Source organism: Helianthus annuus, chromosome 15, assembly GCF_002127325.2.
Source record: "Helianthus annuus cultivar XRQ/B chromosome 15, HanXRQr2.0-SUNRISE, whole genome shotgun sequence".
NCBI classification, from domain to species: domain Eukaryota; kingdom Viridiplantae; phylum Streptophyta; class Magnoliopsida; order Asterales; family Asteraceae; genus Helianthus; species Helianthus annuus.
The window spans coordinates 107,263,084-107,277,771 of NC_035447.2; the positions used below are offsets into that span (position 1 = coordinate 107,263,084).

At 33.8% G+C, this 14,688-nt stretch overlaps 2 long non-coding RNA genes across 26 annotated transcripts; both read right to left on the reverse strand.

The window, feature by feature from the left end:
* Window positions 1–438: 438 nt before the first annotated feature.
* LOC110912144 lies at window positions 439–1,830 on the reverse strand. The gene is made up of 2 exons (XR_002577736.2): window positions 1,216–1,830; window positions 439–1,024 (listed from the first exon to the last, which is right to left on the reverse strand). It is a non-coding gene; the product is annotated as an uncharacterized LOC110912144 (long non-coding RNA).
* Window positions 1,831–3,985: 2,155 nt separating this feature from the next.
* Window positions 3,986–7,846, reverse strand: LOC110912145. 25 transcript variants are annotated; one of them, XR_004882487.1, is made up of 10 exons: window positions 7,514–7,843; window positions 7,353–7,400; window positions 6,929–7,229; window positions 6,554–6,722; window positions 5,969–6,082; window positions 5,844–5,892; window positions 5,479–5,729; window positions 5,104–5,322; window positions 4,897–4,975; window positions 3,986–4,723 (listed from the first exon to the last, which is right to left on the reverse strand). It is a non-coding gene; the product is annotated as an uncharacterized LOC110912145 (long non-coding RNA). The 25 variants fall into 25 exon arrangements; XR_004882476.1 differs by having other exon boundaries at window positions 5,969–6,042; window positions 6,955–7,229; window positions 7,514–7,841; XR_004882478.1 differs by having other exon boundaries at window positions 5,479–5,703; window positions 5,786–5,892; window positions 5,969–6,042; window positions 6,955–7,229; window positions 7,514–7,841.
* Window positions 7,847–14,688: the final 6,842 nt, after the last annotated feature.

Consider the following 14,688-nt stretch of genomic DNA (forward strand, 5'->3'; position numbering starts at 1 on the left):
GTATACGGTTTACATTAAAAAGTTTACGGTTTACATTAAATTTTACGTTTTACGTTAAAATTGTTACGTTTTAATTTTTACGTTCTACAATTTGCGTAAGTTTTACGTTTTACGTAAAATTTTTAAGTTTTACGTTTTGCAATTTGAGTAAGTTTTACGTTTTACGTAAAATTTCTAAAGTTTTACGTTTTAATTTTTACGTTCCACAATTTGCGTAAGTTTTACGGGTTAAAATTTTTTTTACGGCAAAAACTTTTTTACGCCAAACATTATTTTACGGAAACATTTTTTTTACGCCAAACATTTTTTTACAGACCCGTTTAAAAACTTTTTTTACGCCAAACATTTTTTTACGTCCGGCCCCGATATGTGAAAAAACAATATCATAAACATTTTAACCTGCAGATCCAAAATTACTAACATCTCACAAATCACAAAAAAAAAAAAAACAGTTATCAAATTCAATTAAACAAACACCATCCCAAATGGGTTTCCAACAAAGATCAAAATTATATGAACTTGAAACCAAGTAATTTAGAAAACCCATAACAAACTTGGTCTAGTTCTTTTACATTCGAATCAAAAATTCAAAATATGTAAAAGATTAAAAGTTAAAAACCACCAAGAACACTAGCTTACCAATTGAACAATCCAAACTCTTAAGAGGCTTCAGAAGAACACCTTCACCAATTGACAAAACCAAATCCTTGAGTGACCACCCACTTGAAACCCATCACCAATTGAAAATCGACCACCACATGAAACCCATCAAAACTTAAACTTACACCCCATTCTTTTCTCCTAAATCAGTGACCACCCACTTGAAACCCATCACCACTTGAAAATTGACCACCACATGAAACCCATCACCACAGAGAACGAACAAAACCGCAACAAAACTTAAACTTCCTCTAATGCTTCAGCTTGATCAAAACTAATTTAAAGGTGACCATTGTTATGCCATGTTTTCCAGTATCATAATCTTGCTTGATTTCCAGTACCTAATTTGATCCCTCCAAAATGCCTAAGAATTAACAAATATATCAAAAAAATATATGTTAGTATATGCTAACATCATAGATCATACACTATCAAAATGAAATATAACCAAATGTAGCAGAAGAACAAGTCCACTGTTTTCTCAGTTAAAGTGACAAGCATATTATTTTTTATAAGGAAGATGATAGAAACGAACATGAGATAATTTTTACTAACCGAAACCTAAAGTCGTCGGACTCTACCAAACAACCACTGCCATCCACCACCCACCGTCGAACCAAGAACATAAAATTCTTTACCATTTTCAATCATAACTGAAAGGTTCTTCAAACACATAAAACCTCGCCATCAACTCTTGAGTCCACGGTTTTGTTCGTTTTTACACATGAAAATCGCCACCATCGCCGTCTCCGCCACCGTCAGATTTGGCTCCGGGTCCGTCGCCGAATTCGTATAATTCGGTTTTCTCCGTTTTGATGTCGTTAGGGTTTCAGATGAAGTGATTCGGTTAAATTTTCACCACCGCCGCTGACCAACTCCCACCAACCACCTCCCCACCACCGTCTTCCGTCGCCAACCAACCACCTTCCACCACCGTCCTCCGCTGCCGAGCAAGCACCTCCCACCACCGTCTGGTTATTTTTTTTTTGAAGATGATAGTTTGAGATCTGGTTATTTTTTTTTGAAGATGATAGTTTGAGATCTGGTTATTTTTTTGTTTTGAAGATTTTTTGTTTTGAAGATGTGAGTTTGAGAGAGAGAGAGAGAGAGAGAGAGAGAGAGAGAGAGAGAGAGAGAGAGAGAGAGAGAGAGAGGAGATAAGATTCAAAAGTGTGATGTGATAAAAAAAAGTCTGTAGACTTTAATGAGGCAGACAGAGTGACAGAGGTGACATTTTGAGTAAATGACGAAAATACCCTTAAATGTATAAAATAATAGTGCATAAGTGGCAAAGTCTGACTGGTGGAAAGTGGTTCTCGCGGTTCTTACAACTGGGAGTGGTTTTTATTTTAGCGGCTCCCTATATATATAGATATATATATATCTTTGGATTGTAAAGATTTAAGCCAGGTAAATACTCTTAACCTATTTTCCCTATATGGGCTTGGGATACGGAAAATTATTACCGCTTGGTCGGGTATGGGATCAATGACCTGTTATGTGTCCAAAATTTGAATAACCCGTTTTAATTCGTATTGTTTGATAACTTAAATATTGGAGGTTAATGCGACCGTGTCCTGGATATCCTCGGCTCATTAATTGCAAATGGCCACGGCCTAAGCACGAGGTGTAGGCATACACCCGACAGATGCTAATGCTATGATAAAATATTTTCTTACCCTTTTATGGGTTAAAGTGGGGTGTCGGTTAATCATGTCTCGGAGTTTAGTTCCGGGCCCCATGTGTATTGACAAGCATGTAATACTGATAACAAAAGATATAGTTTGTCCCAAGTTATGTATGAAAATTGATATACCAAATCTATATCTATACTATATAATAAAAGAAACCAAGGAGTGAACACATGTCATTCATTGAAGCCATCTATTTTTTAGTTTTTTCGTCTCTCTCCTAATTAATTATAGATAATTAATATTAATTAAAAGATAATTATAGTATTAAATTTAATATAAATTTAAACAATTCATATAGAAGATAATATAATATTTTGAAATATTTACTGGATTTGAAAATTATTTATCTTGAAATTAACAAAAGACGTACACAAAATATAAATTAATATAATGTAAATGATTTATTTATTTTAGTAGTCCCGCGAATTTCGCGGTGTTCAGAAATGATATGTTTTTTATTTTTTGAAAAACGTTTATATTAATCATCAAGAAACTGTACGAATGGACTTATTATGGAAATATGAAGTTGAAGATTAAAATACAACGAAGAATCGTACTATATATCTAAAATAACCGAAAAGATAAGTAAATGAAGGAAATACGTTTTTCTGTTTTGAAATATAAATTGAAAGCCCATTACTCTAATACTTCTAGTTGTTGGAGCTTCGTAACCAATAACCTCAAATTCGTTTTTGACCAATTGAAAAAACAATCATCGCCTAACGAAATATATTCGGCTTCAATTATATCATGCCATCCAATAACACTGTACCTATCGTAAACAAAATATATGAAAATTTTTTATTAGTAATATACTGAAATATATTGAAAAATAAAGTAAAATAAAAGTAATCAATGACATGAGTAATCAATTGACAAACCTTGTTTGACCATCAATAGAATATACGAAGATTCTTAACCCAAGTATTTTCTTCAACAACTTTAATCTTTATTTCGAAAAACTCATATAAACCACCTAAGTCAGTAATTAATTTGGAAGGATTTACATTTGATAACAACATTAACATTTGTAGATGAATGTAAAGAATTGCTACCCAATCTATAGGTAAGCGATTTTGCAAGTAGAAAGGTAGACTAAAAGAAAAAGAAAAACGGTTTTAAAGAAAACACTATAAAGTAGATGACTGTAAAGAATTGCTACCCCAATCTATAGGTAAGCGATTGCCATTTGGAATTGGAACGATCAAATTAGCGTAGGCTTTACACTTAAATAAGAAAACACCATTGTTATTAGTAGAGATTTCTATAATGCCATACTTTTTTTCCACATGCGCATCAGATCAAACTCCATCCCCTCATACGTGCTTTCTAAAATCAAGAATACATTATGGGTATCTTTAAAAAATGAGAAGAAATAAATAAAATAATCTTGTAACTAATAACATGAGTAGTACAACTTCAAGCCAGATTCATATTCCATTATTGTTTCTTCCAATTTCCAAATGACAGTGTATTAAACTACACTAAAAAGTGTTCTCAATTTTCAACAACCAAAGTATCAGAGAGAAACAATGTTTGTGCATACCATGGGGTAGAGCAAGCCATTTGTTTGCCCAAGGCTGAAGTGTCCAGAGACTATTCGAATTTCCTCCAATTTTTATATAAGCTACTTCAACTAAGGCATATCAATTATATAAGCATCAGGTTTCTCCAAATATACTTCAGGAAGTACAAAAAAGAAAAAAGAAACACCACCACTACTATTATAGACATTCCAAAGTAGAAAAAAAATTTGTTTTTTCTAGCAATAAATCATTAATAAAAACTACAGTTTGAGGCAGAGAAATTATTGATAACATTCGCTAGTCAAAGCTGCTTTTGCGCCACCTTTGATTCGAGTTTTAGAAACACACACTGTCACCATTCTTCTATGCATTGGATGACAAAGCCGCCTCACAGCCACCAGCGGTGGTGATAATAACATAGGAGAGATAGTCTAAGGGGTTGGATTCACATTGTAGATTGCAGACTTCGATGATCAGTCTACCGCTCCTGTGAAGCAAGCAACACCCCAGCTCCGCCTTTACTATTAGGTTCGCCAACTTGCAAGTCGATAAAAACTCCAATGTGTTGTATATCATAACAAATGATGCCTACATATTCTAGCAGATTACAGCCCAAAATGCCTACAACAATGATGTCTATATTTTTTTAGGGTTAATACCATAAAACTTGATATACCATCGTGTGTCACTGGATCTGAAATACAAAAAATAAGTAACTCTAAATAACCAAAACTCGCTCTTAGCACGAACTTCAAAGGTGGCCCAAAGGTTCATACAATAAATCTCTGGTTTCTTAGCTGACTCCGTAGGTACACCTCTACCAACAACCTGAAACTGATGGAACTGCACCAAATACAACAGGAGCACAACTAACATTTATCATTTTAGAAAAAAAAACCCTAACTTAAATAACCAATTTGGAAAAAATAAAAATATTCTATATTACTCGACCTATAAACCACAAATACATTAAATTTTCATAGAAGAATTTAAAGAACTGATCAAAGCATACAAACCTCATAGCTCTTTTTCCGGCGCGAACTCTCGATTTGTCTTCAACGGCGACAAAGGTGTGCTTGAGTCGCTAACGAAGTACTTTAGGGAATAAAGATTAGTATATAAATGGATACATACGTCAATACAATACGACATCATGAATGCCAGTTCATGAACCTCTTGGAAAATAATTGTTAACTAAGAAACACATTAATTAGTGGGTTTACCGCGACATACAATGGGCAGGAAGAGTGGGGATTGAACAAGCCAATTACACAACCCGGGTCCATTAGATCCTTCTGTGGCAGTTAAGTTTTAAAGATGATTATCTTCAGGGATGAATTCTTGTTCTCTCTCTTCATTTTCATCAAGATTTTGTTGCACGTGTGGATAGAGTCCAGGCCTTGACCACTATTTTCATCGGACTGTGATTCTCGTGGTGAGGCCTGAGATAATTCAATAACCAAATACTGATTTAGTGTTTCTAAAAAGTTCATTACTCGAACTGCATACATCAATGCGTTTGGCGAATCCGCCATTTGCAGCAAAGGTCAATCAAATTTATATATTTTAGTTAATTTTTACCACAGAAAAAAACAAACCTGAGTCATTTGGGGCGAAAACCATTGCAATATTGTGTGAATTCATCTTCTTGAGATGCTCGTGTTAGATAGCATCAGCGTTCAGATTGATGGCCCAATCGAGCAGGGCGGTTTTCGTTGGCGACTGAAGACGACAAAGGGCAATGCGGCCATCCTCTGGTTGACACTGAATTACTTGCTCAGGTGAAAGCGAATCCAACATCCCACTTAGCAGTTGGCCGTTCTCTAAACCATGGCTATATTATCATCAACTTAATCATAAAATTAAAAAATTAAATGCAATATTAATACAACAATCATCATACACCTTGATAACACTATCAATTGACATCATTGGCTGAAGTTAACATAAGAGGAAAAGAAACCCTATCAGCAGCCACTTGTAAAATGACATGATCTCCCCACTAACCTATTCTGTAAATGCAAGCATTCAGTAACAAAAACGCAAATGTTATAAGTTGTATATAGATGTGCAGCTCTTTGCTCTAACCTTTTTGTTGATATTTTATACATTCTTTGAATACTAATGTAATCGCTTCAACTAATCAGCACACTCGACCACATCTAACAGCAAACCAATCAACAACTGTGAAAACTAAATCCCCTATTTTTGGTTAAAGAATCAGCATCACCATCATTATTATATTATCACTGAAGAAATGGAAATTATTATAATTAAAAACCGAAGATAGACAGTATGGTACTCGGTTTTGAACTTATTTTAAATCACCTTTTTTTTTTAATTTTGTATGGTACTGGTTTGAGACTTTTAACGGTACCATTCCAAACCAGTACCAACTGAACATATACGATATGGTATTCATTTTTAGTTTTAACTAAATTTAACTATTGGTATTATACAATACGGTACCGTTTCGGTAGGTACAATTCATTCTGACCTAACACTTATAAATGAAAAAGCTTAGAAATAAGTAAAAGCATGAACAAAAAATGTACCACTCCGTGTTTTAGTAAAAATTGATGGCACAATTGAACACTTGATTGAGAATCAAACAACAATTACCTATAACTAATGGATCAAAACAAATAAAAATATGTAAAGACTACTTCTCACCAGATGAAGAAGACTTCCACTATTCCTTATTCTCAGTTACAGTGATTCAGTGATTCCTGTAGCATCTCCTTGCACTGTTCTCGTCCGCGACATTCATTTTCACTTACTGGTTCCCTCCTCCAATGCCATGTCAAAGCTCGAACTTTGTCATGTGATGATACTCTCATGGCTACATAAGATAAAAATACTTTTAAATAAAAAAAAACTGTTTGGTCTAGTAAAATAGCCTTTAACCCAAGCATGCCTATTCAACGTGGTTCTATAACTATTTAAGTCATCACAAAACCATGAATAAAAAAAAATAACTTTTGGTTAAAACCCCAAATTTGTATTAAGAACCCATATATTTTTGAACCTAAAGACATTACAACATACCTTATAATCAAAGTATAGCTAATAACCTGAGATTTTTCTACAGCTTTTGTGAGACAACTCTTCCAGTCGTGCTCCATGAATCAAAGTAAACCCTAGAAAAATTATCGACTTTCTCCACCGCCATCTGTATATCATTTTAGATGAAGACATGTAACCCTCAATGAATGCGTTGTCTTTCTCCACGGCAATTAATTCAGCTATGGTTGAAGTAAAATAGAGTCCAGCTGAGACGTCAAACCATCGGAAAATCGGAAAGTTCGCCCTGTTCAACACCATCTTCAAGCCAACCCTAATGGGTGAACTTTAGCAGCCGGAATCAAAATATTGAAGCAAAAACAATCAGATTTCGTCTAATACAACAAACCACAGTTCATAATTTCTTAAAGTAAACAAAACCCAATTCGAAATCAATCAAATAGAACACCTTTAGAGCCGGAGAAGAGAGAAAGATGTATGAATGGAAGACAGAAACCTTAGATGTGATGTGAATGAAAGTTGTATAGGAGATATACGAATCAAAAACAAAATTTCGTTATTAAATCTAACAAAATAAAAAAAACATTGGATTATTAGATGGAATCATACCTTGAAGAGGAAGATGAGAACCGATGGTCTAGCTGAAGGAGGCGGCTAGGGTTTCTCCAGAGAGAATGCGAATGAGGGAGTCGAAGATTGAAGATTGATGTGAAGTCGGATTTCAGATGAGATATACAAAACAAAAGAAATTATTAGTTATAAAATCTAAAATATCAAGAACGATACTTGATCCATTGACAAAATCTAACCTTTATGACGAAGATCAGAGTCGGATTCATAGAGGAACGAATGAGAGGCAGAGAACGATTCATCGATAACGCAGAAACCCTAAACGTGATTGATTGATGATGGAGGAAACAAACACTAATAATCTCAAATCTCAAAAGAGTATGAGAGAAGAATCCTTGCGTTATATATGATTGGAACAAAATTGACCCGAATTACTAATTCGGATCCCGCGTGGTTTCACATAGGGAAATGAAGGGATTAGAAAAATGGCGGGAAAATGAGGTTTGGAGGCCCTAGGAGGTGGACATGTGTCCCCTAATTAAGGCTTTTATTAGGTTGTATAGATTAAACTAAAGTAGTTAAGGGTAGAACCTATTTCGAAAAATGTTTATAAGGGGTAAACAAAAACATTAATCAATGTTTATTGGTTATATACTTTTATTTTCGTGTTCAACTCTCAACTCAAATACGATGTTCACTATGTTTACGTGACATTTATAAGAACCATCACGGCAATCACCTCATCCATCATATATCGTGTATATCCGTTAGTTTTTTTAAAGATATAATTTTTTATTAGATTCATTCAACCCGTGTAATAAACGAGGTTTTTTAAAGATATAATGTAATTATTATTTCCTATACAAAATTACAATTATGTAACTCGTGTAATACACCAGGTTTTTTAAAAAAATATAACTTTTTTATTATATGGTATATAAAATTAGATTTATTCAATCGTATAATACACAGGGTTTATAAAGATATAACAAGATATAACTTTTTATTGATTGGTATATCAAATTACATGTGCTCAACCCATATAATACATGAGGTTCTTAAAAATTTAACTTTTTCATTATTTAATATATAAAATTAAATTTACTTAATCCGTACAATACACGGGTTCTTAAAGATATATAACTTTTTATTATTTAATATATAAAATTACATTTATTAAACCCATGTAATAAACGAGTTTTTAAAGAAATATTTTTTATAATATTTGGTATATAAAATTACATTTATTCAACCCGTGCAATAAACGAGGTTTTTAAAGATATATTTTTTTATTATTTTGTATATAAAATTACATTTATTCAATCCGTGTATTACACGTGGTTCTAACCTAGTCTATACTATATAATAAAAGAAACCAACGGGATGACACATGTCATTCATTGAAGCCATTTATTTTTTATAGATAACTAATATCAATTAAAAGATAATTATAAAATTAAATTTAATATAAATTTAAACAATTTGTATAGGAGATAATATAACATTTTAAAATATTATGTAAATGATTTATTTATTTTATTAAACTAAAGTAGTTAAGGGTAGAATCTATTTCAAAAATGATTATAAGAGGTAAATAAAAATATTAATCAATGTTTATTGGTTCTATACTTTTATTTTCATATTCAACTCTCAACTAAAATACGGTAATCACTATGTTTACGTGACATTTATAAGAACCATCACCTCAATCACCCCATCCATCGTATATCGAGTATATCCGTTAGTTTTTTTTAAGATATAAATTTTTATTAGATTCATTCAACCCGTGTAATAAACGAGGTTTTTTTATAGATATAACATTTTTATTTTTTACTATACAAAATTACATTTGTTCAACTCGTGTAATACACTGCGTTTTTAAAAATATAACTTTTTTTATTATGTAATATATAAAATTAGATTTATTCAATCCATATAATACATAGGGTTTATAAAGATATAACTTTTTATTGTTTGGTATATAAAATTACATTTGCTCAATCCGTATAACACATGAGGTTCTTAAAAATGTATCTTTTTTCATTATTTAATATATAAAATTAAATTTACTTAACCCGTACAATATACGGGATTCTTAAAATTACAACTTTTTTATTATTTAATATATAAAATTACATTTATTCAACCCATGTAATAAACGAGATTTTTAAATATATATTATTTTATTATTTGGTATATAAAATTATATTTATTCAACCCGTCTAAAAAACGAAATTTTAAAGATATATATTTTATTATTTGATATATAAAATTATATTTATTCAACCCGTGTAATACACGGGGTTCTAACCTAGTGGTATATAAAACGATTTTGGAATATTTTCAAAATGTGTCGGTTAATTGTATTTACCAGTGAAAACTGACGTATCTTCAAAAGACTAAGCGCAGGTTGCAAAGTACGTAAATAGGCTGGAAGCTGCCCGGTAATTGCTTAGTGGAATTTGCAACTCCATGCAAGAAGCCTAATGGTCTTTTATGTAATCATTTGTTATCTGATCCGCCTGTGGATCTTTTATACACTTTGGTCTGTATATTATTTTGAACTTTCGGACAATTGTATTTTGTAATAATTATTTTATACTTCCAAGACTTTCGCTGTTTTATTGTGAATATCTATATCAATTTGTCACGTATAAACTCCAAGTCCGGGCCCACCGAGAAATCAGGGTGTGAAAGTTACCGTCGACTAATTAAGTGTACATGTGTGCTAACACTTAATTGTTGGGGTCCTAAACTCTGATGCGATTTACAGACGATGGGAGAAGTTAAGCTCTATCTGGTTCCCTGACGTGTTGAGGGAAGCACACGAGAAAGTGGTGACGGACCGAAGGAGGGGTCATTGGGCATCTAGACTTGGTATTCGAGATTATCCATCCATGCAATTTGGCATGGAACAGGGAGCACACATGCATTAATTTTAAATCTAGTTTGCATGGCCGGCCCGGGGGTGGACAGGGGGAGGATTACCGGCCAGGGTCCGATATTTTAAAGGGCACGTTATTTTATAAAAAAAACCCGATATGTATATGTTAAATATTTTTTTAATAAGGTATACCCATACAAACACTAACATAGGCCCACTTACAAAACTATTCTTATGGTTTATATTAGTTATTAGCCAATTGACATTAGGTTTAGACTTTTAATGAGCTCAATACCCAATTTCGTTAAGGCCTAAGGACACGTTTTTTCGAGCTCGAACAGGTTACAAGAATTCTTAGGGCCGGCCCTTACTAGTTTGATACTCGTTTTTTTACAACCTGTACACACTCGTTAGCAAACTCTGATAAATTATTGACGCATAATTACATAACGATAACCATCTCGAGCAATCTACTGATTCTAGTCTCACGGTATTATGTTACTTACTACCAAATGTATCATCGACAAATTTTATAATTGTAATTTCTTCTTTCCTTTATGTTTGTTTTCATCCATGGATGATCTTTCCATAATTCGTACTTCGTTTTTATTAGTGGATATAAAATTTAATTATATGCAAGGTAATCATAAGTTAGATATAAAATTTAATTACACGCAAGATAATCATAAGTTAGTTTCTTGATTTACAAAAATAGCGATATGATAAGCAGTAGACTACATGGTATGGTGATGGACCATCCTTGGAGGATGATCCGCTACGTAGGCGACACATCATAGTCCTCCCAAGGATGGATCATCCTCCAAAACTAGGGGGCATGGGAGGATGGTCCTAGTCATCATCCTCCACCACTTTTATATTTTTTTTATTTTTTTTAATCTTCAACTTTTTTTAAACATTTAACAAATAAAGTAATAAAATATTTTCATTAATATTAAAAAACATTACATAAACATAAAAAAAAAATTAAACTTTAAAAAAATAAACTAAAAAAAAACATAAACTTAAAAACCTAAAGTAAAAAAAAAAAACTTAAAAATATCCTAACATATTAAAATAAGCTACTAGTCGTCGTCTTCCATGTGGTGGGCGGGTTCGTTTTGAGCGTTGTTCCAAATATACTCCACCAAGTCCGCTTGTAGGTGTGATGTGTGTACTCGTTACGTAGAGCGAAGGCGTTCAAATCTTGTTGTTCCTCACTAACTGGAACAGAATTTCCAGTAGACGCGTTTTCGTCGTAACCGCATATCGCTCTCCCTTCGTCTTCAATGATCATGTTATGAAGGATGATACAAGCGTACATAATGTGTCGTAACCTCCTTGGTGTTTGCGAACGTGCTGGAATAGAAATGATGTGCCATTTTTTTTGTAGAACACCAAAAGCCCGTTCAATATCTTTTCTTGCGCCCTCTTGAAACTTTGCAAACTTTTTCCTTTTGTCGTCGGTCGGGTGCGGGACAGTTTTAACAATTGTCGAGTACGTTGGGTATATCCCATCGGCTAGGTAGTAACCTCGCCTGTACTCCATCCCTGAAACCGTAAAGCTAGTGTCTGGACCTGTACCCGCCACTACATCATCAAAAATCTGTGACTGGTATATGATGTTGAGGTCGTTGAGTGAACCAGGTAGACCAAAAAAAGCATGCCATATCCAGAGATCCTGTGACGCAACAGCCTCTAGAATGATAGTCGGATGTCCCTGATCTCCCCTAGTATACTAACCTTGCCATGCAACCGGGCAGTTCTGCCACTGCCAGTGCATGCAATCAATGCTCCCGAGCATTCCTGGGAAACCATGTCTCTGTTCGTGTGCTTGATATAATTTTTGAACGTCGTTTGCGTTCGGTTTCCGCAGGTATCGCTTGCTATACAATTTGACAACCCATTGGCAAAACTTGTACAAACATCGACGTGCGGTTCTTTCAGACATCCTAATGTACTCGTCTAATGCATCTGGTGCGTAACCGTACGCAAGTTGGCGAATGGCCGACGTACATTTTTGTAAATTACTGAAACCCCTTTGCCCCCTAGCATCGTTTCGCAATGTAAAAAACGGATCAGACTGGGCCATGTCGCCTGCAATACGTAAGAACAGTTGACGACTCATGCGGAAACGACGTCGAAAAATCTCGGCTGGGTACACGGGTTCGTCGGCAAAATAATCGGCTACTAGTTTATCGTGGCCGGCTATAAATTTAGAACAAAACATAAATGAAATTAATTAAAACATACATTTTAAAATCTACATAAAACATAAGGAAAAAAAAATTAAAATACCTTCTTGGTCTCGGTTATATTTTGCTCGTCTGGTTAGCGGTTGGGACGACCCTTCAGCGGCCGCCATGAACACCTGAGCCGCGTTCATAATCATGTTGTGCATAATAACATCCTCTTCCGAAGATGATGAATACCACTCGGACGAAGACGATGAAGACATAGAAGAAATTGAAGAAATGGAAGAAACGGGTGAAGCCATGATAATTTTTTAGCGAGAGATGGGGTGGTAGCGGGTAAAAAATGGTACAAAATATGATGATTTTTTTATAAAAAGGGAAGAGTGGTTTATAAAATGTGAGAGAGATGGGGTGGTAGTGGGTGAAAAGTTGTGAAAATTGGGGTTAAAGATGTGAGTATTTATAAAAATGGAAGTGAAATGAGTGTTTTTTTAAATTATAGCCGTTAGGATTTTTTTTTTATTAATTTCAAACGGTCAAATGTTGGGGGACCCACCATAAACGCATCGTCGCCAACGTCTAGATTCAGACGGAGAGGACGGGGACGGTAGGGGGCGGCACGGTGTTTGGACAGTCGCCGACCCGCGACGGGCCGGGGCCGACCCCCATACCGTGTAGCCGTATAAAACGTTTCTATCTTTTCCTTTTTTATGGTGGAATAAAGCGTGAAGAAAGGATCCACGATGATAAGAAACCACATGGGATTTTGTGACCAAATGATGGTAACTTATTCCACACACAAGCACATTCATAAGAATCTCATCATTCGGTTTTCATTATCTTTCACTCATGTCCATCAATATATATATATATATATATATATATATATATATATATATATATATATATATATTTTTTGAACGAAAAACATAATCAATCCCGAGCACTCTCGGGGTACCCACTGGACAAACGAAAAAACTCCGAGAGTAACCTGAGTCCACCATCAATTCCGGGGAAAACCCGGCAACCCACCCGTCCGTAGGCACGACGTTGAAAATACCGGTAAAACTCGTTTGGCTCAAGGATCCAACTCAAGTTTTCCTGGATCTCGTATCATTGCCCACCAATGCCCCACTCTGCACCAAGTGAGAGTTGAACTTGCATCTCAACAGAAATACAAGCCTTCCACCACTTGATCTAGAGATAATTGGCTCTCTATCAATATATATATCCAAGCATTCACTCCCTTCAATTCATTGTATAATAATTATGCAATTCTAATTTCTCGTTAAATATATATTGTGCTTAATTTCGTAAACCATTTATACTATTTGATTTTACACAAAAGGTCTCAAACGTTTCTTCACAAAGACAAAAAAAAAGTTAGACCAATTATAATGAAACTTAAATTCACCAAAGTAAACCTAATGTTAAGATTTATTTACTTCAGCGAACAATGAGTAAAATTAAAATTAGTTGTGCGAATTTCTCACACAACACAAAACTAAAATAAAATATACGAGTTTTGGTATAATCTAAACAAGTTCAGGTTAGTTTCTGGTCAAACTCATGAGCGCGTTTAGCTAAACATGTCATATTCATGTCAACCGATGGGTTGGTCTATTGACCTATTTAGTTCATTTACGTTTTATTTTCTTTTTTCAAAATGTGTTTATGACATAAATTAATATGGTTACGTACTTCACACTTTAATCAATAACTTGAAAAAGAAATTGACATAAGATTTTATGATTTAGAAGATTATTGTTTTATATACATTTGTATTTTTTTTGTTGTAAAATTGTGATTTTACAAATATTAATTTGCACAAATAATTTAAAAATAATAAATCGGGTTAAACGGGTGTTTTTTTTGTCAACCCACAAATACTCATGTCATTTTTGGGTTTATATATTTTATACGATTTTTGTGATTCGTGTCATGTAAAAAAATATCGGGTTCTTGTCAGGTTGGACTACAAACATAAGTTGTTTAACCCCTTATTATATGTTGTGAAAGTTGTGCAACTTAACAATCTTATCCATGCAATTTACATTAGAGATTATGCTTTAACAAATATTAATATACACTATCAAAGACTGTCAATATGATACTCTTGCTCCATAGGTTAGTCTTTT